Genomic DNA, 27605 nt, shown 5'->3' on the forward strand with positions numbered 1-27605 from the left:
AGTGACAGGGAGCGGGGCAACACAGAACACACACACACGTCACTCCCTCCCTCCCATCCCGTTCAAGGCCCCCCTCACGCCCCTCCCACCGAGTTCCAGACTCCCCCCTCCCTCCAATTTCAACACCCCCCTCCGCTTAACTGACCCCTGGACCCCCCTGCTGCGACCCTCTCGACCCCCCCCTCTTTTCACCGAAAACCCTACCCCACCGCCGTCGCGTTCCTGTGCTGACAACAACCAAACTTCACTTCTCGGCTGTGCCGAGGTGTTGCTTGATGAATGATCATCTGTTCAAGTTTCTGTGTGTGCGTCTGACATCAGACGTACGCACAGAAACCTCAAGATGATCATTCAACAAGCATCGCCGGCGCAGACGAGAAGAGAACTTTGGCTGTCTTCAGCACAGGTATGCGACGCCAGTGGGGGAGGGTTTTCTGCAGGAAGGGGGGGTCGAGAGGGTCGCAGCAGGGGGGTCCAGGGGTCAGTTAAGCGGAGGGGGGTCCAGGGGTCAGTAACGCGGGGGGAGTTGAAATCGGAGGGGAGGGGTGTGAGGGGGCCTTGAACTGAGAGGGAGGGGGGTCTGGAAATCAGAAGGGAGGGAGGGAGGGGGGTCTGGAACTCAGACGGAAGGAAAGGAAGGAAGGGAGGGAGGGGTCTGGAACTCGAAAGGGAGGGACAGAGGGAGGGAGGTCTGGAACTCGGAAGGGAGGGGGGTCTGGCACTCGGAAGGGAGGGAGGGGGGGATTATCTTGCTAGCGCCCATTTCATTGCCTACCGAAACGGGCCTTTTATACTAGTAGTCTAGAACAACAAAGCTCATAAAAGTTCATAAGAATTAAGTTATCTTATATGTGTGCTGAGTGCTCCTCTATCTTCTATAAAGACATCATTTTGACTGTGTTCTGTTTTGTAGCCCAATTATTCCCAGCTATCTGACCATGGGTTTTGTTAAGCTTTGAAGTTGGGAGTCAGCCTTCAGCCTGGAGGTAGCCACCTGAGTCCTTGAGAAAGCTGACTCAACGAAGCCTACATAAGTACATATGTATTGCCATACTGGGACAGACCGAAGGTCCATTAAGCCCAGCATCCTGTTTCCAACGGTGACCGATCCAGGTCACAAGTACCTGGCAAGATCCCAAAAAAGTGCAATACATTTTATGCTGCTTACCCTAGAAATAAGCAGTGGATTTTTCCCAAGTCCATTTTAATAAAGGTCTATGGACTTTTCCTTTAGGAAGCCATCTGAACCTTTTTTAAACCCCACTAAGCTAACTGCTTTTACTACATTCCCTTGCAACAAATTCCAGAGTTAATTACATGTTGAGTGAAGAAAACTTTTCTCCGATTCGTTTTAAATTTACTACTTTATAGCTTCATTGCGTGCCCCCTAGACCTAAGAGTAAACAAACGATTCACATCTACCTGTTCCATTCCACTCATTATTTTATAGATCTCTATCAAATCTCCCCTCAGCCATCTTTTCTCCAAGCTAAAAAGCCCTAGCCACTTCAGCCTTTCCTCCTTTATCATGTTCATCAACCATGGTCAGATAGCCGAAAACGCTGCCCGGATTACCACCGGAGCCCTCACTGCCTCCTAATATTTACAACCACTTCATCGGCCTAATATTCAAAACTACTACTACTACTACTATTTAGCATTTCTATAGCGCTACAAGGCATACGCAGCGCTGCACAAACATAGAAGAAAGACAGTCCCTGCTCAAAGAGCTTACAATCTAATAGACAAAAAATAAATAAAGTAAGCAAATCAAATCAATTAATGTGAACGGGAAGGAAGAGAGGAGGGTAGGTGGAGGCGAGTGGTTACAAGTGGTTACGAGTCAAAAACCATTTAACCGGCCAGAAATGGCACCTGGCCGGTTAAATAGTACTTAGCTTAGCAGCTAGCCTGATGACCAGCTATGTCACGTGAATGCACTATTGTTAAATATACTGGTGAAGGCAGAATCAGTATGGTTTGCTGTGCTGTGTTTACACTCCACAAGGGAAACAGTTATAGCTAGTTTCTCTGTGTGTCAAGGGCCTCACAACTGCCCTTTCACAATCTCTTATCACTAAAAGTTCAGTGCTTTTTCCAATCCCCTGTGTGTCCTTATCTCTATGCGTCTTCCCTATGCAACAATTCTTCTCCATGTCCCTGTCCTACCCCAAAGCCAACATCTACACTCCCCCCCCCCCCCCCCAAAAAAAAAATAATCTGGTTCCTCTACCCTCCAATGCATGTCTACCATCTATTCTAGTCCAACCCCACCCCGCCTTTCTCTGTCCCTCCCACTTACAAACGCCCTGGACCCACAGAGAATGAGTGGGAGGGAGGCGGACAGCCAGAGCAGAGGAGGGGGCCAAATGGTTAGTGTCATGCCCTGAAAACCAGGGGAACTGGATTCAATTTCTACTGCAGCTCCATCTGACACTGGGCAAGTCACTTTAACTTTCTATTGCCCCAGAAATAAAAAAAAAACAACAAAAAAACTCACAAAACCGTGGATTATGAGCCCAGTAGATAAAGTACCTGTATGTAAACTGCTTTGATTGTACCACAGAAAGGCAGTATATCAAATCCCTTCTCCTTTCTCCTACAATTGTTATGGCTGCTGCAGAAATGCTCTAAGGCATATTTTCATCTGCTCCAATACATGTGTGTATTTCCATGTACGTACACATGCATTTTATAAAGTACACACTGTCACAGACTGGTCCCTCCATGTTTGCTCTCTAGATCATGTAGAGAATGAGGCAGGACATTGATGTAATATTTGCATACTTTATTTACAAGTTTAATTTGATGCTTCACCAGAGCTTTTAATTAGCACCTTTGCACAACTAAATTCAAAGTGCAGTTACAAAAACAATAATAATAATAATAAAAACTCCTTAGCCACAGCTTGAGATACCACAGATTCACGACTCCCATGGGACATGCATAATGCAGCTTGCGATCAATCGTACAAGCTGCATTATTCATAGTGCCTGGAAGCATATCAAAGGGACCAGGCATTAGTTATCCTGCCCTACCCCCGATGTACCCCCAGCAAAAATATCCCCCTCTCCCAAAGTCCCCTACCCTCCTGTATGCCCGCCGGGCTTATCTTTACAAATCCCTGGGATCTAATGGGCATGGAGCAGAAATGATCCCCGGTTGCCTCTGCCTCTACCATCACTGGATTTAAAATAGCTCCAGTGACCCCTAGCAGTACTACCATGAAACTACCGCTAAGGGTCACCAATGCAATTTTGAACCTAGTAGCAGGGGCAGGAGTGACTGAGGATCGCTCCTGTCCCACACCCACTAGACCCCAGGAATTTGTATAGGTAGGCCCCAGTGAGCCTATGGCAGGGTAGCGGGCCCTTCATGGGAATATGTGATGGATGGGCTTCAGAGGACTATATGATGAGAGACTGTTTAGAGGGTATGTGATAGGGGTGTTCTTTGGAAGTGTATATGACGGGGAGACTTTGGGGAAGAGGGAGTTCAGGCATTATTGCCAGCCCCCTTAAGAAGTGGCTCAAAAGAATCAGGCTGAGGCATCTCATTGCTATATGTATGTTGCAGTAATTCACATTAAGGTGCATTATAACATCATAATATATGGTAATATAACCCACATTATTGCCGTTTAATGTACATTATGACTGTAACACATATTAACCCTTTAGTGTCCAGTGTTCCCATAATAAGCAATAAGCTATAAGGGAACAGATTGATGGGAACATTGGACACTAAAGGGTTAATAACTACTCCCCTTAACCTGTACAGCAAACATAGGTGGTTTGTCTGCTTCCCAATTGCACAGATCCTAGTATCAGTGTTACTCTAATCAGAACATTATTTTCCCTTGGACCCTTCTTCAGTAAAAATCCTAGCTCAGACACAACCTTCTGGCACAAATTTAAACCAGGATCTATTTTTAATGGCACTACAGATATCCTCCTAGGCCAGCTTGTCTCTCTGTTCTCCAAAACAGACTGTTTTCCCAGATATTTTAAAACATCAAGTGAATACTTTACTATTGCTTCTAATCAGGAACTTTCACAACAAGCACACTGCTTTCTTATCAAATTCCCAAACACTGGCAGTTCCTTAATCACTGTAACACCATTGATGTTCTTACCTCATTTCAGGGTTGACAGCTAAGCCTCAAGCATTTTCACATCAATGTTTTCCTTCCTGAGCCATGCTACTTTGATTTGCTTATCTTTCTGCCTTTCTTGTTTATCCGCCAAACAATCTGCCTCTTTCAGCAGCTTTTACAAGCAGCCATTCAATTAATTCTGTTCATTTACTTCATTTGAATCCCTGTTGCTTCCTCAAATCTCCCAGGCTTCCTGGTTCCAACATGAGCTCACTTCCTGTCAGACTGTCAGCATCACCTGTTCATACGCATACTTTCTTTCAGAGCTCTTTTTTCGTGAGCTTCCTCTAGTACCAAACATCTTTATAATCCTGCAGCACTCAGTACAGATGGTGGTATATAAAGAACTTTATAACATAAGAATAGCCATATTGGGTTAGACCAATACTCCATCTAGCACAGGATCCTGCATCCAACAGTGGTCAATCCAGGTTACAAGTACCTGGCAGAAACCCAATTTGTAGCAACATTCCATGCTACCAGTCCCAGGGCAAGCAGTGGCTTCCCCATGCCCATCTCAATAACAGACTATGAACTTTTCCTCCAGAAAGTTGTTCAGTCCTTTTTTAAAGGTAACAGAAGAGATGGTCTCCTCCCTCCCTCCCCCGAGCTACAGGGTCTCAGACATACCTGAAGAAGTCAACCACCCAGGTTGTCCAGTGGATTCTTCGGGGCAGGCAGGAAAGATCACCAGTCTTGCCTGCCCGCTGCCGGCGCTGACCCTCCCCCGCTGCCGGATCACTCTTTAAAAATGGCAGCCGAGACTTCCAGCGGCGACCTCGCGAGACTTCTGCTGAACTCTTGGAGGCCACCCTTGTAAGTCTCGGCGGCCATTTTGAAGAGCGATGCAGTAGCGCCGTGGGAGAGTCAGCGCAGGCAGCGGGCAGGAAAGATTGGGGATCTTTCCTGCCTGCCCTGAAGAATCCACTGGACAACCTGGGTGGCTGGAGGGGGGGCAGAGGGAGAGGAGGGTTGCTGGACATGGGTGGATGGAGGGGAGGGCAGGGGGGAGAGGAGGGTTGCTGCTGGATATGGGTGGATGGAGGGGAGGGCAGGGCAGGGGGAGGAAGGAGATGAGATGAGGGAAAAGGAAGAGAGGAGAAAAACTGCACATGGATGAAGAAAATAGGCAGAAGCTGGATCCGCTGGACAGTCAAGTCTGCGGAGGACCCAGCTTTTACTTACGGAATTATACCCACTTATCAAGGGCTCATGGCACCCTATCGAGGATCGATTATATTCTAGTGGATGTCTATTTTTCCTTTGGTGCTTTCAGCAGAGGAAATATCGGACCATGCAATGGTTTGGATAGATTTAGAAGCCCTGGACTAGTGAAGAGGGGGTGGCAAGTTCCATCTTACTTATACAAAAATTCTGATTTTAAAAAGTATCTCCAGAGGGCGGGGCGTGTCAAGATGGCGGTGTGATTAAGCGAGGGGAAAGACAGAGCTCTGAGGTTGGGTTTTTCCTTGACTCTTACTTTTTTGTTGTAATGCCTCATCCTATATAATAATTCTCACCTCCAACGTTCTAATGTGCCTGGTACTGTGGCTCCCTCGGAGGTGGTCTGCCAGGCAGTTTAGAATGCACTGACGTCAGTGATGTCACTGACAGCTGATTCCAAGGCAAGGGGAGGAGTAGGGAAACACACGGAGCGTGTTTCCCTACTCCTCCCCCTGCCTGGGAAACAGCTGTCAGTGCCCCCCCATCGGCGCAACACCCAAGCCCCTGCCCTGCAAAACCGCGAGCCAGGCAGGGGGAGGAGTAGGGAAACACGCTCTCCTCCCCCTGCCTACCAATCACCTCTCAGTGCCCCCCCTCGGCGCAACACCCAAGCCCCTCCGCCCCAGCGCAGCACCCAAGCCCCTACCCCCCCCCCCTCGGGCACATCAACTCCCTTGCCACCCGCAGCCACCAATACTAACGCTGTCCGGCCGCTGCTGCTTCTCCTGTGGAGCAGCAGTGGCCGGTACAAAAAGAAAAAAGCCAAAAAAAGATTTTTAACCTGAAACGTGGCTCCATAGACAGCCATCTGGCATTGGCTGTCGTCACTGCAGCCGTTCCTCCTCTCCCCTCCACATCACTGCTCCTGCAGGAAGACCCCGGAGGAGCGCAGCGATGTCAGAGGGGAGAGGAGGAGCGGCTGCAGAGATGACAGCCAATGCCAGATGGCTGTCTAGGGAACCGTGTTTCAGGTTTAAAATCTTTTTTTGGCTTTTTTCTTTTTGTACCGGCCGCTGCTGCTCAACAGGAGACGCAGCAGCGGCCGGACAACGTTAGTATTGGCGGCTGCGGGTGGTGAGGGGGTTGATGTGCCCGAGGGGGGGGGTAAGGGCTTGGGTGATGCACTGGGGGGTAGGGGTTTGGGTGATGCGCTGAGGGGGGAGGGTCGCTGGACATGGGTAGCTGGAGGGGGGCAGGGGAGAGGAGGGTCGCTGGACATGGGTGGCTGCAGGGGGAGAGGAGGGTCGCTGGACATGGATGGCTGCAGGGGGGGCAGGGAAGAGGGAGGTGGGGAGGGGGTCCTGAGACCAGATGGGTGGCTGCATAGGGAGGGCAGGGGAGACAGAAGGGACGCTGCAGGGGGGGCAGGGGGAGAGGAGGGTCGCTGGACATGGGTGGCTGCAGGGGGGGCAGGGGAGAGAGGTGGGTCGCTGGACATGGGTGGCTACAGGGGGGCAGGGGAGAGGAGGGTCGCTGGACATGGGTAGCTGCAGGGGGAGAGGAGGGTTGCTGGACATGGGTGGCTGAAGGGGGAGCAGGGGAGAGAGGAGGGCCGCTGCACATGCGTGACTGCAGGGGCAGAGGAGGGTTGGTGGGGAGGGGGTCCTGAGACCAGATGGGTGGCTGCAGGGGGGCATGGGAGACAGGAAGGACGCTGCAGGGGGGGGATTACCTTGCTAGCGCCCGTTTCATTGCCTACCGAAACGGGCCTTTTATACTAGTCCTATATAATAAAAAGCACCTCCAACGTTCTGAAGCTGACTCCGTGGCACTGTGGCAGTGTAGGGTTCGTAAGTCTGTAGTTCAGTGTTTCATTGGCTCTCACTGTCCCCGCCCTCACCAATCAGACAGAACGGAACTTGGAGGAGGGAAGTGGAGTGGATTGAATCTCTAACAAACAATCATATACAGGGAGGTACGAACATCAGTGGAGGCAAGTGCACAGAACGGAAGGGAAGACAAACATTTAATCACTTTGTCACTCACACACACACACACACACACACACATCACACACACACACAATCACTCTGTGCAGTGCAATTTTTCTAGCAAAAAAGGTGCCGGTACTCAAATGCCAGGCCACCCTTCAGGGGTGGGGTGAACACTGAGGGACTCACTCCACAATAGCCAGGCCCCCTGCAACCAGTCACAGAATCTATGACAAGGCAAAATTGGTGTCTTGAGCCTGAGCTCTTTCATTAAAACTTGTGGTCCATGGGTCGATTTTAGCAGACACTGGAAAAGGTGCCGGTACTCAGTACCCCTGAGTACCCCCTCACAAAATGCCCTGACTCTGTGTATCTCTCTCTTACACTGTCTGTAAAACACACTGTCACTCTCAGTCTCTCACATGGGCAACTGTATGTTGCATTCTCACGAGTAAGGAGCACTTTTGATGTGATTGTTAAACTGATTGAAGGGCCTGAACAAGGAAAACTTTTACCACATTGTAACACAGTTTACACAAAAAATATTGTATATAAAGAAATCTTACACATGTAAACAACAATTATATTCAGAATACAACCGTGGAAACATTAATGGCAGGAACTCATTACATTGCTAGCGCCCGTTTCATTGCGTTAAGAAATGGGCCTTTTTTACTAGTACTAAAAGAAAAGGCTCGGTGAGGTTAATTCCTCCACCTACCTCATCATCGTCCCCGACCCAACAGAGCTTGGAATGTTTCCTCGCTAGGGCTTCTCAGAATGAGAGGAGGACGGATAATCCCTTAGCTGTGGCTACCGGAGAAGCGGAGCCCCAGCAGGGAATTGAGACATCACTTTCTCCACCCTTGTTTTCCAACACTCCTCCTTGCCCAGCTCTGGTAGCGTCGCAGGCAGAAAGTCTTCAGGTCTCCAAAGAGGTGGCAAAAGGCACTCCTGGTGGGGGGCTTACGTCGCAAGGGAAGAGCTTGGTAGTCGAGGCCCAAATTACATCTGAGGCCTCTGGAGAGGCAATGGAGATTAATCTAGAGAAAATTTGGACAAAGCTTAACAAGATGGATTCCACATTACAAAAGTCCTCCGGAGAGGTAAACACTTTATTTCTTAAATTTGAAGAATTGATTAATAATGTTGAGTCGTTGAAAGTGGATTTAATCACAAAGGATATTCAAATGAAGAAAGAATTGGATCAGTTTCAAGAACTTAAAGCAGTAGTGGCTAAAGACAAGCTGTTTCTTAACAAGAGGATTGAACAGATAGAGAATTTTAACAGGCGGTTGAATTTGCGCCTTTAGAACTTCCCCAAAATACCTGGGTCATTACCAATAGATTTGTTTAAACGATTCTTAATGGAGAATTTAAAAATGCCTCAAGAAGTTATTCCTCCGATAACTAAGATATTTTATATACCGAAGAGACCAGGCATAAAAGAGGGAGGGAGAAGCTCAAGGTGGAGAACAATTTAACATCGATGTGAACAATATATCTGCTATCTTAAAACAATCGTTGGAAATTGTATCTGAAAGAGCCACCTTAGTTGTCATGTTTGTTTTTCAACAAGATTTAAATGCAGTCTTGAGACTATATTTTAAACTGCCAAAGACTCCCTTTTGTTGGGGAAAAATTTGGATTTATCCGGATGTAACTAGACAGACTCAGGATCAGCGAAAAGATTTCCTGAAAATGAAACAAGTTTTGAAAATGGGAGGGACTTTTTTTCTTGCTTACCCATGCAAATGCTTAGTCCGTTTTGCAGAGATTAAATATTCCTTTTTTGTTCCTGAACAGTTAAAAAGTTTTCTGGGTTCTAAACAACTGAGATAATGTTAGTTTATAAGATAATTAGAAGTCCACACGCGTAGCCTTTATGTAACTTTGTATATTATATTCCGCTGATAATCTTCTATAAATGTGATCATGACCCCCATGTATAGTGGTCTAAGAAGGCGATAACTGAATTATGTTATATTTTCTTTAACTTTTCATTTGTTATATATTACAATAAATATAAATTATTTTTAAAAAAGTATCTCCAAACCAAATGGGAAGATTATGCTAGATTCAATAAACAGCACATGGAAGATCCTCTTCTCTGTTGGTCTGCTGCTAAAGCAGTGCTTAGAGGGGATGTGATTGCGTACACCCATGCCCAGAATAAAAAGATTTCTGGAGCTATCCTTAAGCTGGAAGCAGATCTAAAGTTGGCTAAGAGGAAATTCATCCGAGTTCCCACTTCAGTTAACCGAGAACAACTTCATACAGTCCAGGTGGCCCTAAATTCACTTCCTCACTGTTTGGAGGGGGGCTTTCCTACTCACATGGGCAGGGAATTCTCTTAAATACTTGGGGGTACATATTCCGTATGATTTATCACAACTATATGATGTTAATGTCAACAAATTGTCAGAAGATACATGTAGTAAATTGCAAACGTGGCATGTTTATCCACTGTCCTTATTAGGTCGTACAGCTTTATATAACATGCTAATCATTCCATGCTGGTTATATGTTTTTCAAGTGTTGCCATTATATCTCAAAAGACAAGATGAGAGGACATTAAATCGCTATTTACAACGGTTCCTTTGGAGGGGAAGGAGACCGAGGGTTTCCCTTTCAGTTTTGCAAATCCCGGTGGAGTACGAGGATTTGAGACTATTAAGTCTGCAACATATCACCATTGCAGGGGGAATGAGACATATTGCAGACTGGTTTCGTTCTACACAAGATTTCTCAGCCACTTCAATGGAGCTAAAATTGACAGGCAATACCCACTTTAGCTGTTTGATTCACTATGCGGGAGGGCCAGTGCCCCCAGTGCTCCGCTCATCCTCAATTCTACCAACTGCAAAGGCGGTTTGGCACTGGATCTATCGACATCACCATTTTTCTTCAAAGGTCACCCCAATTATGGCTATCTGTGGCAATCCAGCTTTCCCGCCGTATTATAGATCCAATATTTAAGTCTTGGCAACGAAAAGGGATAATTTGTTTCAGGTCCTCACAGAAGAGGGGCAGATCAAGCCCTTTGCATCTTTGCAACAAGCTTTCTCGTTGTCTAAGAAGGACATTTTTCATTATTATCAGTTGAAACACTATATCAACAGTTTACCTTGGGAAAATCTCTTGGAGGATGTGCAAGAGGAGCTCTCCTTGGCTTATTCAATCACTGCTCAACAAAAGATACCATTATCCTTTTACCATAGACATATTCGGGACACTGCACCTGAACTTAATTTTGCTAATCTTACTGAACAATGGAAGGTGGATTTGGGAATAAATATAACTGCTGGAATGTACAAGGCGCATGTAATTGCATTGAGGGGATCATCATGGACTTCCTCCCATTGGGAGGTACAATATAAATTTCCCTCATAGAAGAGACTTTCATATGGGACTTTCACCTGCTGGTGAGTGCCCAAAATGTGGCAAAGAAGGGGCTACCTTAGGACACATGTTTTGGTCTTGCCCCAAAATCAGTACATTTTGGAAACATCTTCGTAGACAAGTGTCTACTATGTGGAAGTCGGGTTGGCATTATGATCCCAGGTTATTTGGTCACCCCAGTTTGGGCACCCCAGTACCTAAGGGATATTGAGAGTTCATAACAAGATCTACAATTATTGCTAAAAAAAAACATTCTATTAGAGTGGCTTTCTGCTAAAGACCCCTCGTTTTGTCATTGGCGGGCCTAGATGCTGTCTTTGATGAGAGTAGAACGACTTGGAATGCACAATTTATCATCAGCCAAGGGTCTGCAATTTCAGTACAGATGGGCACCATTTTGGCAGACTCTAATGCCTGCTGCAAGAGGACACTTGCTGAACATATAAGGGTCATTCACCAATGCCTAGAGGAAGAATGTTAACCCAAGCATTTTGTTTTCTTGGTTTAAAGGAGGGAAAAGTAGTAAAGGAGTCTAGAAAATAAGTGTTGTGAACAAATTAATGTTGAAACTGACAATGTTGTATCTTGCTTTATCTGTGTTTAATAAAAAGAGTTGAAACACATTTCCCTTAGACCACCATATGTAGAGGGAACCAAAGAAATAGCTAAATAATTGCCATCTAGAAGATTTTTTTTTAAAAGAAGAAGAAAGAACATCAGAGCAGTGAGAAATGCTAATACTGAATCCAGCTACATGCCTCCTGCCTCAAGAGAACCAACCTCCACCAAAACCCCAATACCCTCTTGAGCCACCAAAAAATCCAAAAAGGTGTTTGGGCTCAAAGAAAATATATATTATAGCAAATAGAACATGATATATAGAAAGAAATGTCAACATATAAGTTGTACCAAATGCCAAGACTCTTGGACACGTGGAGGGGCATAATCTAACAGAAACGCCTATCTCCATGGGCGTTTATCTCTGAGAACGGGTCCGTGAAGGGGCGGACCCAAGCGTATTTTTGAAAAAATTAGACGTCCATGTTTTATTCGCCAAGTTGTGAGCTGGGCGTTTTTGCTTTTCAGCGATAATGGACAATGAAATCGCCCAGCTCAAAAACGAATAAATCCAAGGCATTTGTTCGTGGGAGGGGCCAGGAGTCGTAGTGCACTGGTCCCCCTAACATGCCAGGACACCAACCAGGCACCCTAGGGGGCACTTTTACAAAAACAGAACAAAAGGTAAAAGAGCTCCCAGGTGCATAGCACCCTTCCCTTGTGTGTAGAGCCCCCCCAAATCCCCCTCAAAACCCACTGCCCACAAGTCTACACCATTACTATAGCCCTAAGGAGTGAAGGGGGGCACCTACATGTAGGTACAGTGGGTTCGGGGGGGGGGGTTGGACGACTAAGCATTAAGCAGCACAATTGTAACAGGTAGGGGGGGGGATGGGCCTGGGTCCACCTGCCTGAAGTCCACTGCACCCCCTAACAACTGCTCCAGGGACCTACATACTGCTGCCAGGGAGGTGGGTATGACATTTGAGGGTCAAAATAAAAAGTTGTGAAACATCATTTTTTGAGGTGGGAGGGGGTTAGTGACCACTGGGGGAGTCAGGGGAGGTCATCCCCGATTCCCTCCAGTGGTCATCTGGTCATTTAGGGCACTTTTTGGGGCCTTATTCGTGAAAAAACAGGGTCCAGGAAAAGTGCCCTAAATTCTAGCTAAAAACGCATACTTTTGTCCCATTATCTGTGAAATGCGCCCATCTCTGTTCGGCAGATAACCACGCCCCAGTTCCGCCTTCGCCACACCTCTGACACGCCCCCATAAACTTTGGCCGCATCCGCGACGGAGTGCAGTTGAAAACGCCCAAAAATCGGCTTTCGATTATACCGCTTTATTCGTTTTTGTGAGATAAACGTCCATCTCCCGATTTAGGTCGGAACTTGGGCGTTTTTCTCGTTCGATTATAAGCTGGAAAGCCAAACAATTTTATTGCACTTCTGTGAAACTTGAGCAAAATCAGGAAAAGTCCTAACAAGAACCCAAAAAACTACTCATGACTATGCCAAAAATATAAACAAAGAACCAAATTATCATCTAGTTCCAAGGGAAATGTCACAAGGAGTGTAGTGCTGTCTGCAATAACATTAAGGGTACGCTCCAGAAAAGCAGTAACATCCAACGAAGAAGACAGCTTCTTATTGATGGACCAGGGTAGAGCGTATCTATTCCTCACCATCAAGTATTGTGTCTTTATTATAGGTGGCAAAATCTCAGCTTGAAGCAAAAGAATCTCCTGAAGATGTGTACAGTCCATGTCCACAGGAGATATCAATGGAAACCAGGGGAAATTTGAGGATCTCAGGCTATTTCTCATTACTTGATTTTCCCAGTACTCCACCTTATCACCCATAGCATTCTTATCTTTTTCCCAGTACTCCACCTTATCACCCATAGCATTTTTATCTCTGGTAAATGACAATTCTAAACTCTTACTTTCTCCTACGTGCTGCTCAAGAGTCACCAGTCTTTTATCCTGTTGGACTAATTTCTTTCCATGCAAGTCCTCCTTCTTCACCACTTCATCAAAACTCACATTTAAAGCACCAAAAACCGTATTAAGAGACATGTCCTATAAGGAGTCCATAGTTACTACAGGTAATTTCTTCATCTCATCAAAGACAGATTTTACCTTATCAGAGCAGAAATCCTCCAACTCCGTAACATCCTGGGGTAAATCTTCTTCCTGCTGTAAAGTCATTAAAAAAACAAAGTTTGTGGAGAAGCCAGTTGCCCTTCTTGTCCATGTGGCAACTCTTCAGTCTCCTTCGTCACTAACTTGAACACTACCCTAGCACTTCCTCTGTGTCCGGGCCTCAGTGGGCACCAGTCTTAGGGGTCCTTTTACAAATCCGCGGTAAAAAGTGGCCTGTGGTAGTGCAGGGTGGGTGCTGAGCCACTTTTTACCAAAGCTGGGAAAAAGGCCATTTTTAATGGGCCTGGAAATGGGTATGCACAAAAATTAAAACTAGCGTGCACTTATGTATGGCCTGAGCCCTTACCACCAGCCACTGACTTAACAGTAAGGGCTCATGTGCTACCTGTGTGGTAACCATGCAGCATGTGCCAACATGGCCGTGCTGAACGCCTCCCCATGGTAGAAAATAGAAAAATATTTTCTACCACAGAATTTGGTGCACGCCAAACTCAGAATTACCACCAGATGGTGCTGATTTGGCACACACTACCTACGTGTTAACCCTCCCACAGCTTTGTAAAAGGGCCCCTAAGTTTGGGGCTCAAATATACCTAAAATGCACTGAGATTTGTGCCTTCTTCTACCAACCCCACCAAAACAGTACACCAGCTCCAAGAGCAACACCCTACTTCATCCAGAGCTGTCAGAACCAGATGAAGCATAAAACCATCCCCCCCCCCCCCCCCCCCGAGGGCAAAAGTGAGTTTTGCCTTTATGCTTCCCCATTGGGCTGCACCATCAGTCAGAATAATGGTAAGAGGAGCTCAATCACCATGCATACACTTTTGACGCCATCTTGGCTCTCCCTCCACCCCCACCCAATGATAAAATGGCTATTTTCCACCATAAGATATGCTTTACACTTTGAAAAAGCTTTATGAAACCCCTTAAAAGTGCAAGCTGAAGGTCACTGGGTGCCCTACTGTGTAGAACAGCAGAGATTTGAATGAAACTGGTTCAAAAATTACTGGGAAGGGAGAAGGCAGACATAAAATAAATCTACTTTTCCTGAAGAAAATTAGGCTAAAGAGGAAGGGGAATTTTTATTAAATGGGGCTCTTAGTTAATCCTCCTTCCAAATGATCATTTAACATTTGGTTTTAGTGCAATTAAGTGTATATAACAACGATGTGAATTTATTTAAGCTGCCCACACAGAAAAATGGAAGGCTGCAGGCTGTTCATAGATAGCCCAGCTAACTAATTACACACACAATTCAAGTCAGATCTTCACTACCTGAAGTCATTTATCATCAAAAAGGGTTTCTCATGTCAGACCACCAGGCAGAAAACAAGACAGACATTGAAAAACCTTCCAGTCTTTTTAATACAGTTTCAGTGTCTTTGAGCTACCATTCATATGTTCAGGACTGCAAAATAACAGAGAAAATCAATAAACCAAGGAGAAAAGATGAGGTGAGATAAGAGAACGCGAGAGAAAAATTCTATTCCCTGTTAATATTTCTATTGGAGAAGATTTGGGGGATTCTTTAACTATAATTGGAAACAGCAGAACTTTTTTTTTTTTACCACAGTGCTGCTGCAGCAATAATATGTAATTAGAAATGGACCACCCTTCTGTGACAGTCACTTGAGTGGCAAGTGTTGTGCACTGCCATGTGGAGAGTGTCCAGTTCACCTTTCAAGTTGAGTCTTCCACGCCAGGAGTCAGGGGAAGATGCACTAAAAAATCATTAAAGCCCTTCCCTTACCAATTCACTTAGCGAATCGGTAAGGAACGGGCATGCATCAAGGAAAAGGAATGCAAATGAGCTGCTCGTTGTAGCTCACTTGCATTCTCTATTCCATCGGTAAACAGTCGGCCAATCGGCTGGTGGAGCATGAGCAGAGCAGCCAAGCGTTATGCCAGCTGCTCTGCGAATGCCAAGGACGTCCTTTATGGATGTCCTTCACTCAAAAAACAACAACAAAAAAGGAGGTCCCTGACGAGCAGGAAATTTGTCCGCAGCCTGAACCTCAGAAGAGAAAGAGTGCTGAAAAGAGCCCCAGTTAATTTAAGTGCTACTGCTCTTCACTTGTGTAACATTTCCATTGTTTACTGCTTTGCATGTTAAAGGCAGGCTTACATCAGGCAACCAGGAAGGACTCTCAACAAAAAAAAAAAACATCCAAGTGCTCGTCAGGGACGTCCAAGTGCCTAACACGAGCTGGGCGTCTTCCTGCAGCTTTTGTGATGTGCGTCCTTCTTGGACGGAAGGGAAAAAAGTGCTAGTCAGGGACGTCCTTCACTCACAAAACCAAAAAAGGACGACCCTGAGGAGCACTTGGATGTTTGCAGCTTTAAGTGCTGCTGCTCTTCCCTTGTGTAACATTTCCATTGTTTACTGCTTTGCATGTTAAAGGCAGGCTTACATCAGGCAATTAGGAAGGATTTCTGTGAAGAAAAAAACATCCAAGTGCTGGTCAGGCAGTCTAACAGGAGCTGGACATCTTCCTGCAGATTTTGTAATGGGCGTCCTTCTTGGACGTGTTTTTCCTACCTGCAAAAAAAAAAAAAAAGGACGTCCCTGATTTTCTTATCTGCTTAAACTGACCACAAGCACAGTTCTCTCAACATTTCCCTTCAAGGTTGTTTTCAGCTTGCTCCCCCCCCCCCCCCACCCCAGGATCGGAACGTGCGAGCACGTCCAAATCAAAACTTTTTGGATGTCCCTCCCTCCAGGTCTTTCTCAGCCAATCCCAGCGCCTTTAGCTGATACTGATAACAGCTAAATGTGCTGGGATTGGCTGAGAGAGACCTGGAGGGAGGGACATTCAAAAAGTTTTGATTTGGACGTCCTCGCATGTTCCAATCCTGGGGGGGGGGCGCAAACTGAAAACAACCTTGGAGGGGACTGTTGAGAGATCTGTGCTTGTGGTCAGTTCTGGCAGGTAAGAAAAACAGGGACGTCCTTTTTTTTTTTCCTTCAGAGAAGTCCTTCCTAATTGCATATAAGAAAAACACGTCCAAGAAGGATGCCCATCACAAAAGCTGCAGGAAGACGTCCAGCTCATGTTAGATGTCCCTGATGAGCACTTGGATGGTTTTTTTTTCCTTTCGATTCCCTTGCAGTACCACCCTGTGTGGGGACAGCAGAATCCGAGGCACACAAACCCTCCAAACTACCCAGATTTCCAGGGGGCAAGACAAATAAGCAGTGCAGGAAGAGACAGCATCCTCTTAGCCCCGTCTGATCGCTGCTTCCCGTGAGCGTTTTGGAGTGAGAAGGCAGAGTAGTAGCCCTTCACTTAAGCTGCAAACGTCCAAGTGTTCGTCAGGGACATCCTTTTTTGTTTTTGTGAGTGAAGGACGTCTATCTTAGGCACTTTAGAAGGACATCCCTGACGAGCACTTTTTTTTTCCTTCCGATTCCCTCACAGCAGCCCCAACGAGAGGTGCAGACCTCCCGTTAGGGTTTCCACAGTAAAGGAATCAGAAAACGGTAGTGCATCTCATTACAATATGATTTATACACATTGGGGTACTAATTTGTGTTGGAATGTATTGTATTTAACATGCATTGCCTGTCAGAAATGTTTTTTCTCTGTGATTACTCTGTGACCTCTGATGTGAATTACTTAGAGAGGTCACACCCATGCAACTTCCTGTGGGGGTTAGACACAGCACATGGTGCTCATGATCTCTCCCAAGCTGAGAGGATCTATGGTGGTGTGAGCATCCATTACCATCTAAGCACATGGAAAGAGCTGATAATCCAAATGTATAGTATTATGTATATATAAGCCTGTCTGAATATAATCTAACTACAAACTGTGAGTAAACAGATGTTTTGTTACTTCAACTTTAAAGTGACTCAGCAGTGAATTATTCAGGGGTGTGTATGAGAGAGATGAAGAAAAGAAATTAACATTTCTAAAGCTGAAGCTGTGTGTATAAAAATCTGCTAATTATTTACTACAAATAATCCAACAAAAGGGTTATGGGCCCAGGGTCCAGGAATTGAAAAAGAAGAGAAATATTACCAGGCAAAAAAAAAAAAAGCTACATTTTTCTCTTAAGTTTTAAAAGAAAGATTCAGTCTGTCTCTCTCTCCCCCCACACACCAAACAGAAGGCTAAGAAAATGGCTGAGGGAGGAAATTCACCATTTTTCTACTCTCTCAAAGTGCCTAAATTAACTGAATTTAATTATCAGCAGTGGGAACTAAGATTCAGATGTCTCCTTCAAGCAAAGAAATTAAATATATGCTTAGACCAAAACAGAACAGCTGAAAATATGGCTGAATGGGACAATGCAAACTATTATGTGAAGTGCATGTTTTTGGAAGCTCTCTCAGAGAAACAAGCCATATTAGTGGAGGGAAAAGATACACCAAAGGACATCTTATATAAACTGAGAACTATGTATGCAACTACATATGCAAAACAGCAACCAATTTGGTTGGCAGAGTTGAATGAAACCAAATTAAGGGATAAAAGTAAGTGTAATGATCACATTATGCATCTTATGTCTTCATTTCAAAAGCTAGAACTTTCTGGAATTCCCATGTGTGATGCATTGAAAAGAGCATTTCTTTTTACCTCACTATCAAAGAAGTTTGATGTTTTTAGGTCTGTAAATGAAGCCATTGAAGGGCAATCTTTTGAACAGGCAGCATCAAAACTGAGGCAGGAATGCATAATTAATGATTCTGAGGAGATGTGTTCTCAAAGCAAGTCAGAGAGAAATGAAACAAATTTCTTGGCAAAGAACAGAGGAAGGCGGAGCTATGGGAAAACTCCACCCAAGGGCAAGCTGATTTGCTACTCATGTGGAAAGGAGGGACATGTATCTAAATGGTGTAAGGAAACACAAAACACTCCCTCTAGCTCACCTAAGCCAATGGAACAAAAGAATTCTCCAACCAGGAAATGTATGAAGGACAATAATAAACATAAGAGCTTTCTAATGGTAGAAAAATCTTTGACTATGGTAAATAATAATTCAAATGAAAGTACTTGGATTTTGGATTCGGGGAGCACATGCCATTTAACCAATTGTAAGGATTTCTTTCAGGAAATGTGTCCAGAAGAAGGTATTCTTAAAACTGCAAACGCAGGGACTGCTAAGATCCAAGCAAAAGGCATTGGATTCTTAAAATGCAAAGTGTCTAATGAAGTTAAAGAAATTTCTGTAAGTGATGTCTTGTATATTCCCCAAGCAGTTTGCAATATGCTTAGTGTATCTACATTAGATAAGAAGGGATTTGCGATTCATTTTGAAAACAGTAAGTGCACAATCTCTAAAAATGATGAAGTGTATGCTGAAGCTTTTATGCATAATGATGTTTATAAACTGAGCATTTCAGGTGAAGCCTCACATCTGGCGCAAGTAAGGAAGAATGATGGTAAATGTAGTCTGGAAATCTGGCATCGCCGCCTGGGACATCGTGATTTTAAGGTGATCCAGGATCTTTACAATAAGCAACTTGCCACAGGCATTCAGATAAGTGCAGATGCTGGTGAAATGGAGAAATGCATAGACTGTGTTACTCAAAAAGGTGTGAGACCCTCATTTCCTGCATACACAGGAAATAGGAGTAATAAAGTACTGGACTTAATACACAGTGACTTATGTGGACCGTTTAATATCCCATCATTGGGAAATAACAGATTTGTGCTAATATTCTTGGATGATTTCTCTAGATATTGTGTGGCCTATTTGCTGAAAGAAAAAAGTCAAGTCACAGACATGCTGAAGAAATACGTAGCCATGGTGAGCAATAAATTTGAAAGAAAACCAAAGGTTCTTCAGACCGACAATGGTGGTGAGTTCATTTCACAAAGCATGCGCACATTTCTAGAACAAGAAGGCATTCAGCATATCACAACAGTAGCTTATACACCAGAGCAAAATTCTGTTGCAGAGAGAAAATTTAGGTCACTTGTGGAAATGACCAGATGTATGCTGTCAGATAGCAATCTCCCTAAAAGACTATGGGGGGAAGCCATTCTCACAGCAGTGTACCTACAAAACAGAATGCCAACTAAAGGCGCTGAGCGCACACCACATGAGACATGGCATGGTAGGAAGCCAAACCTGTCACACATAAGAACATTTGGAAGTACAGCATATGCTCATGTACCAAAGCAAAGAAGGCATAAGCTGGATTCCACAACAGAAAGGGGCATTTTAGTTGGCTATGCTCCAGGACACAAAGGATATAGAATTTTGAATCTGAAAACTGGCATTGTTGGCATAAGACATGTTACATATTTTGATGAAAACAAAAGGGTTGATAAAGGCTGGATTATCCCAGATGAGCCTTATCATCCAGAATATGAAACTAGAACCATAATAGACATGCCAGTGTATATAAATGCCATACCAAGGCAGATGTCTGAAAGCAACTCATCTGTATCTAACGAGGAACAGGCAGAGGAAGCAGACACAGAAAGGATCATCGCAGGAGACAGTACAGTTGGAGAAGGGGAATCAATTGGAGAAGGACTCTCAGATTTAGAGGATGCGGAAAGGTCGGACCAACCTGTTGTCAGACGCTCATCCAGGGAAAACAAAGGTGTTCCACCCCCAAGACTGTCTTACCTAACAAAGTCAGCAGAAGCTCAAGAGCCCTTAACATGGGATGAGATTGAGAAAATGCCAGCAGAAGAAGCTGCTGAATGGCATAAAGCAGCACAAGAAGAAATTGATGCATTGGATAAAAATAATACTTGGATTCTTACAAAATTACCTCCTGGCAAGAAAGCTATAGGATGCAAATGGGTATTCAAGTTAAAAAGGAATGCACAAGGAAAAGTGGAAAGGTATAAAGCCAGATTAGTCGCAAAGGGATATCTTCAAAATATGGAGAAGATTTTGATGAAGTGTTTGCACCTGTAGTGAAACACACGACAATTAGAACACTTCTGAGCATTGCAGTCTCAAAAGGCATGCAAGTCAACCACATTGATGTGAAAACAGCATTTCTTCATGGAGATATAACTGAAGACTTGTACATGGAACAGCCAACAGGTTTCATAAATACAAAACAAAGACAGCTAGTGTGTAAATTAAACAAAGGTCTTTATGGATTAAAGCAAAGTGCAAAATGTTGGAATGACAAATTGCATGAAATATTGACAAATTTAGGATTTAAGCAAGGTGAAGCAGATAAATGCTTGTACACTAGGTGCAGAAATGGACAATATGCATACATTTTAGCTTTTGTTGATGATCTGCTCATTGCAAGCGAAAGTGAGCAAGAGTACAAGGACATTGTAAAATACTTAAACCTGAATGTTGAGATAAAAGAACTTGGTAATGTGTCATACTATCTTGGTATAGAAATTGAGAAACAAAATGATGGTTCTTATCTTCTAAGCCAGAAGCAGAAAATAAATGAGCTTATTGAAAGTTTAGGTATGCAAGATGCCCAAGTTGTAAGCACTCCCATGATCACTGATTTTCTGAAGGATGAAACAGTAAGAGAACCTTTACCAGATAACATCCAATATAGATCAGCCATAGGTAAGCTTTTATATCTAACTACCACATACAGGGCTGATATAGCAAATGCAGTAGGAATTTTGAGCAGAAGGGTCAGCTCACCTACCAAATCAGATTGGACTGCAGTTAAAAGGATGGTAAGGTATTTAAAAGGTACCATTGATTGTAAATTAAAGATTTCAGCCAATAGTAATCCAAAACTAATATGTTACTGTGATTCAGATTGGGCAGGGGATCATTCTGATTATAAATCCACAAGTGGATATGTGTTTATGTATGGAAATGTACAAATTTCATGGGCCAGTCATAAACAAAGTATTGTGAGTCTGTCTTCTACAGAAGCTGAATATGTGGCCGTATCAGAAGCATGCAGAGAACTGATGTGGATTGAAAAACTTTTGCTGGATTTTGGAATAGCTGAACAGAGACCAATCCAGATAATGGAAGATAATCAGAGCTGCATCCGACTGTCACAGAATGACAAGGTTCAGTCACGCACCAAGCACATCGCAACGAAATACCACAACGTGCGAGAGTTGGCGAAAGAAGGGGTCATCAGTCTACACTATTGTCACACCAGTGAGATGACAGCTGACATCATGACCAAACCGTTACCCAGAGAACGTTTTGAGAATCTGCGTATAAAGCTTGGACTTTGTGTGAATTAATAATTGCATGACAGTTATGCATGAGAAGGGGTTTGTTGGAATGTATTGTATTTAACATGCATTGCCTGTCAGAAATGTTTTTTCTCTGTGATTACTCTGTGACCTCTGATGTGAATTACTTAGAGAGGTCACACCCATGCAACTTCCTGTGGGGGTTAGACACAGCACATGGTGCTCATGATCTCTCCCAAGCTGAGAGGATCTATGGTGGTGTGAGCATCCATTACCATCTAAGCACATGGAAAGAGCTGATAATCCAAATGTATAGTATTATGTATATATAAGCCTGTCTGAATATAATCTAACTACAAACTGTGAGTAAACAGATGTTTTGTTACTTCAACTTTAAAGTGACTCAGCAGTGAATTATTCAGGGGTGTGTATGAGAGAGATGAAGAAAAGAAATTAACATTTCTAAAGCTGAAGCTGTGTGTATAAAAATCTGCTAATTATTTACTACAAATAATCCAACAATTTGCTCATCCGCATTCTGTTTTCGTTAGCTGCTACTGTGATCGGAAAATGGCTCGGAGAAGCCTTTTGTGCATGCCACAGTTAGGGGTGGGGATTAGGACTGAGCTGTTGTTTTCAATGACCTAGGAAAGGTCAAATGACATAACCTATGTCACTGCATGTCATTACCAAGTGAAAACAAGAGAAAAAAAACACATTTTGTGTTTATTTTATTCACTTTTGTTTGGCCATTTTGTCCTTTTGTCAATTGTTGATAATTGTACACACTCATTAGAAATAGTCGGCATTATGTGCAAAGAGGACACACTTTCAAGATGAGGGTGCATTGTTTCCCAATAGTGGAGCCACTATGGATAAAAGAATGCCCCTTCTTTCTGAAGCAATAGTGCCCTCTTTCCACACAAATTCTGTATATCGCGCCTTAATTTCTGCATGGAAATCAAAGCGTATTCTAGAACAATATGCGTAACTTAACTAGCTAACTCAGCGCTGTCAATTGGATGTTAACAAACAATTATCAGAACTAACTGGCATTAATTACGGTTTACATGCTCAACTCGCTAAGCGTATTCTGTAACGTGGCGTACATAAATTCCAAGTTGTACAGTTGAAAAGGGGGTGTGGTTATAGGCATGGAATGGGCATTTCTAAAATCTATGCATATTATTATAGAATACACCCGTTCTGTGCCTAATATAGGCATCGGGATTTCTGACAAGTGAAATATGGCCTAAATGAACACGACCAAATGTGGTTGCATGGAAAGGTGCTCAAGGTGTTCTATATACCGCATGGAAATTTAAGCCTATTCTATAAAGTTTAAGCATACTATAGAGAATACACCTAGGCATATTTTTTTTACTGTACAGATTTTTCAGATGCCATATATAGAATCTAGCCCCCTGTAGGCTTCAGCAACAACTCCAGCATTTGGAAAGTAGAACTGGAGCCAGGCAAACATCTATGGACTGTGTCCCAAAATTGGCAGGGAGAGACAGAAATTAATGAAGAAGTGGAACCTGTGCAGAGTTCCACATTCAACTCTGGCCAAACAAAAATAAATAAAACAAAATATTTCTGTAAACAACATGGGAAATGACACAAAATGAAATTTTTCTGGCTGTCCATCCCTAGTGTGGATGATGTGGAAGTTGTGTTCATAGCTCTTGGAAAGGTCTGGAGTCTCATGTTCATTGCTGGTGACCAGGCTCGGGCTCATGAAAAGAGTTCTGGAAACAGCACTAGGACATTGACTGAAATGACAGACCAGGTATGTTTGAAGAAACAGAGGAAAACTCTAAGGATAGTTGGAAATGAAGGTTTAAGGTGCTAGTCCTGTTTCCAACTGGACCCGGAAGACTGGAGGTGGCCAATGTAACACCAATTTTTTAAAAAGGTTCCAGAGATGATCCAAGAAATTATAAACCAGCGAGCCTGATGTTGGTGCCGGGCAAAATGATAGAGACTATTATAAAGAACAAAATTACAGAGCATATTCAAAAGCAAGGATTAATGAGACAAAGCCAACAAGGATTTAATGAAGGGAAATCTTGCCTCACCAATCTACTACATTTCTTTGAAGGGGTGAACAAACAAGTGAATACAGGTGAGCCGGTCAATATTGTGTATCTGGATTTTCAAAAGAATTTGATAAAGTACCTCATGAAAGACTCCAAAGGAAATTTGAGAGCTATGGGATAGGAAGGAGGTAGTGTTCTTTTGTGGATTAAAAACTGGTTAAAAGATGAAAACAGAGAGTAGGGTTAAATGGTCAGTATTCTCAATGGAGAAGGGTAGATAGTGGGGTTCGCCAGGGATCTGTGCTAAGACTGCTGCTTTTTAATATAGTGGAGGAGTGGCCTAGTGGTTAGGGTGGTGGACTTTGGTCCTGGGGAACTAAGGAAATGAGTTTGATTCCCACTTCAGGCACAGGCAGCTCCTTGTGACTCTGGGCAAGTCACTTAACCCTCTATTGCCCCATGTAAGCCGCATTGAGCCTGCCATGAGTGGGAAAGCGCGGGGTACAAATGTAACAAAAAAAAATTATAAATGATCTAGGGATAGGAGTAACTAGTGAGGTAATTAAATTTGCTGATGACACAAATATATTCAAAACTGTTAAATCACAAGAGGATTATGAAAAATTACAAGAGGACCTTATGAGACTTGGCATCCAAATAGCAGATGACATTTAATGTGAGCAAGTGCAAAGCGATGTATGTGGGAAAGAGGAACCTGAACTCTAGTTATGTGATGCAAGGTTCCACATTAGGAGTCACCGACCAGGAAAGGGACCTAGGTGTCATCGTTGATGACACGTTGACACCCTCTGCTCAGTGTACGACGGCGGCTAAGAAAGCAAATAGAATGTTAGGTATTATTAGAAAAGGAATGGAAAACAAAAAATGAGGACATTATAATGCCTTTTTATTGCTCCATGGTGCAACCGCACTTTGAATAAGTACATAAGTACATAAGTAGTGCCATACTGGGAAAGACCAAAGGTCCATCTAGCCCAGCATCCTGTCACCGACAGTGGCCAATCCAGGTCAAGGGCACCTGGCACGCTCCCCAAACGTAAAAACATTCCAGACAAGTTATACCTAAAAATGCGGAATTTTTCCAAGTCCATTTAATAGCGGTCTATGGACTTGTCCTTTAGGAATCTATCTAACCCCTTTTTAAACTCCGTCAAGCTAACCGCCCGTACCACGTTCTCCGGCAACGAATTCCAGAGTCTAATTACACGTTGGGTGAAGAAAAATTTTCTCCGATTCGTTTTAAATTTACCACACTGTAGCTTCAACTCATGCCCTCTAGTCCTAGTATTTTTGGATAGCGTGAACAGTCGCTTCACATCCACCCGATCCATTCCACTCATTATTTTATACACTTCTATCATATCTCCCCTCAGCCGTCTCTTCTCCAAGCTGAAAAGCCCTAGCCTTCTCAGCCTCTCTTCATAGGAAAGTCGTCCCATCCCCACTATCATTTTCGTCGCCCTTCGCTGTACCTTTTCCAATTCTACTATATCTTTTTTGAGATACGGAGACCAGTACTGAACACAATACTCCAGGTGCGGTCGCACCATGGAGCAATACAACGGCATTATAACATCCGCACACCTGGACTCCATACCCTTCCTAATAACACCCAACATTCTATTCGCTTTCCTAGCCGCAGCAGCACACTGAGCAGAAGGTTTCAGCGTATCATCGACGACGACACCCAGATCCCTTTCTTGATCCGTAACTCTTAACGCGCAACCTTGCAAGACGTAGCTATAATTCGGGTTCCTCTTACCCACATGCATCACTTTGCACTTGTCAACATTGAACTTCATCTGCCACTTGCACGCCCATTCTCCCAGTCTCGCAAGGTCCTCCTGTAATCGTTCACATTCCTCCTGCGACTTGACGACCCTGAATAATTTTGTGTCATCGGGGAATTTAATTACCTCACTAGTTATTCCCATCTCTAGGTCATTTATAAATACATTAAAAAGCAACGGACCCAGCACAGACCCCTGCGGGACCCCACTAACTACCCTCCTCCACTGAGAATACTGGCCACGCAATCCTACACTCTGCTTCCTATCTTTCAACCAGTTCTTAATCCATAATAATACCCTACCTCCGATTCCATGACTCTGCAATTTCTTCAGGAGTCTTTCGTGCGGCACTTTGTCAAACGCCTTCTGAAAATCCAGATATACAATATCAACCGGCTCCCCATTGTCCACATGTTTGCTTACCCCCTCAAAAAAATGCATTAGATTGGTGAGGCAAGACTTCCCTTCACTAAATCCGTGCTGACTTTGTCTCATCAGTCCATGTTTTTGTGCAATTCTAGGCATCGCATCTAAAAAAAAAAATAGTGAAATTAGAAAAGGTACACAGAAGGGCAATGAAAATGATAAAGGGGATGAGATGACTTCCCTATGAGGAAAGGCTAAAGAGGCTAGGGCTTTTTAGCTTGGAGAAAAGGTGGCAGAGGGGAGATATGATAGAGGTTTATAAAATAATGAGTGGAGTGGAACGGGTAGATGTGAATCACTTGTATACTCTTTCCAAAAATACTAGGATTGGGAGGCACGTAATGAAGCTACAAAGTAGTACATTTAAAACAAATCAGAAAAGATATGTCTTCACTCAACATGTAATTAAACTCTGGAATTTGTTGCCAGAGAATGTGGTAAAAGCAGTTAGCTTAGCTGGGTTTTAAAAAGGTTTGTATAGCTTCCTAAAAGAAAAGTCCATAAGCCATTATTAAAATGGACTTGGGAAAAATCCACTGCTTATTTCTAGGATAAGTAGCATAAAATGTATTGTACTGTTCTGGGATCTTGCCAGGTACTTGTAACCTGGATTGGCCACTGTTGGAAACAGGATTCTGGGCTTGATGGACCTTCAGTCTGTCCCAGTATGGCAATACTTATGTACTTATGACGGAGCTGAAGGTTCCGAGAAGCCAAATGAATTGCTGGTTCTAGAAAAAGTGAGCTGGTCCACCCTAGTAAGCAAGTTCCTATTTTGCTAAGACTATGTCAGAAGAATCTCCACATCCTTACTTCTACACTACAGTCATAATAAAAGTCACACTGTGTCCAAAAAACACTCAGATTCTGATTAAAAAAAACCCTAACAAAATATTGAAAGAAATGCAGAGCTACGCAGATGACAATAATGAACATTACAAGACAAACGGATTAGAAAAGTTTAAATTTCCATTTTAACAACTCTGATAGTGAACTACTAACATCTAGTGGAATAAAATCACAAAGAAAAACCCCTATTAAAAGTGTATTATTATTTTTTTGGCAACTGCATGGTCATTTTGAATTACTGTTAACTATAATCTCCCTTACATTTACCTGGTCATTCCTAAGAATTTTCAGAAATCTCTGAGCAGCTGTTGATTTAAAATGCAGTATGAACAGTAATCCCTGCACAAACAACATAGAGTATGAATGGAGTTAAATTAAATTAAATATCTCATATATATAGAAAAAATATGCAATGGAATGGGTTCCGAAATGCAGAGGAATATGGTTATGGTGGGTACATAGCAATATGTGAAGTATTTTGTGGATACGTATAGGTATGCGAAATAGGGGATAAGCAAATGAAGATATGAAGGAATGTGTTTGACATATATGGGCTCATTTTCAAAAGAGAAAAACATCCAAAAAGTGGCATAAATCTGCATTTGGACATTTTTCTCACAAAAACGTTCAAATTGGTATTTTCAAAACCAATTTTTAGACGTTTTTCTATGAAGTCCGTCAGAAGTGCGTTCAAATCACAAGGGGGCATGTCAGGGGCATATTAAGGGTGGGATTTGGGAATTCTAACACTTAGACCTTTTTCATCCCTAATGGAACAAAACAAAACTTTCCAAGACTAACACTAAGATGTTTTGAGCTAGACCTGTTTTTATAACGAATAAGGCACAAAAAGGTGCCCTAAATGACCAGATGACCACTGGAGGAAATCGGGGTGATTTCCCCTTACTCCCCCAGTGGTCACTAACTCCA

At 43.5% G+C, this 27605-nt stretch overlaps 1 pseudogene; it reads left to right on the forward strand.

Annotated features, from left to right (window-relative positions):
* Window positions 1–23174: 23174 nt before the first annotated feature.
* LOC115475105 overlaps window positions 23175–27605 on the forward strand; it is a 45900-nt pseudogene continuing 41469 nt past the window's right edge.

Source organism: Microcaecilia unicolor, chromosome 7 (genome assembly GCF_901765095.1).
Source record: "Microcaecilia unicolor chromosome 7, aMicUni1.1, whole genome shotgun sequence".
Lineage (NCBI taxonomy): Eukaryota > Metazoa > Chordata > Amphibia > Gymnophiona > Siphonopidae > Microcaecilia > Microcaecilia unicolor.